We start from the raw sequence: 772 nt of genomic DNA, 5'->3' as shown, positions 1-772 counted from the left end.
CATGGAGCTGAACCATGTTGATACAATTCTAGCCCAAAACAAGGTGTTTGCCAAGCAACTAGCAGAGCTCACCAGGAAATTCGAAACAAATCAAATGGCTGCAATACACACACAAGATCAAGAGGAAGTAAGCACTGAAGGAGGTGATTGGGAAGAGGCCAACTATGTGGGAAATCAACAAAGGCAACCATATGATCCACATTCCAACACTTACAACCCAGGCTGGAAAAACCACCCAAACTTTGGGTCAGCAAACCCAACCACAAAACCACAAACCTTACAACCCCAACCAACATAACAATTCCACATACCAAAACTCCAACCAAAGATCATACCAAGCCACACAAAATACTTACCCCCAACCACCATATCATGGCCAAAATAATCAACCTGCCCAACCTAATCCGAACCAACAATTTCAAGATCAATTAAACAGGATAGAAGGAATGCTTGCAAACATGGGTCAGGACATAAGTGAGTTGAAAAACTTTAGGGACGATGTGAGATCAACCTTAAGAAACCATGGCGAAAAACTCAAGTGGATGGAGGCTCGAGTAGGAGAACTTTCTCAACAGGCCCCTAAGTCAACTGCAGTGTTCCCTAGTGACACAGAAAAGAATCCTAAAGGGGAACAAAAGGGAGTGAGATGGGAAGAATGCAAGGCCATCACCATATTGAAGGAAGTCTCAGAAGAAGAAGGAATCAGACCCTCAGAACAGGAGCCAGAAATCTTGAAGGAAGGTGTGGAAGAAGCTAAGCAGGAAAGTGAAAC

The sequence above is a fragment of the Arachis duranensis genome, chromosome 4 (genome assembly GCF_000817695.3).
Source record: "Arachis duranensis cultivar V14167 chromosome 4, aradu.V14167.gnm2.J7QH, whole genome shotgun sequence".
NCBI classification, from domain to species: Eukaryota; Viridiplantae; Streptophyta; class Magnoliopsida; order Fabales; family Fabaceae; genus Arachis; species Arachis duranensis.
This window is presented reverse-complemented; position numbering follows the sequence as displayed.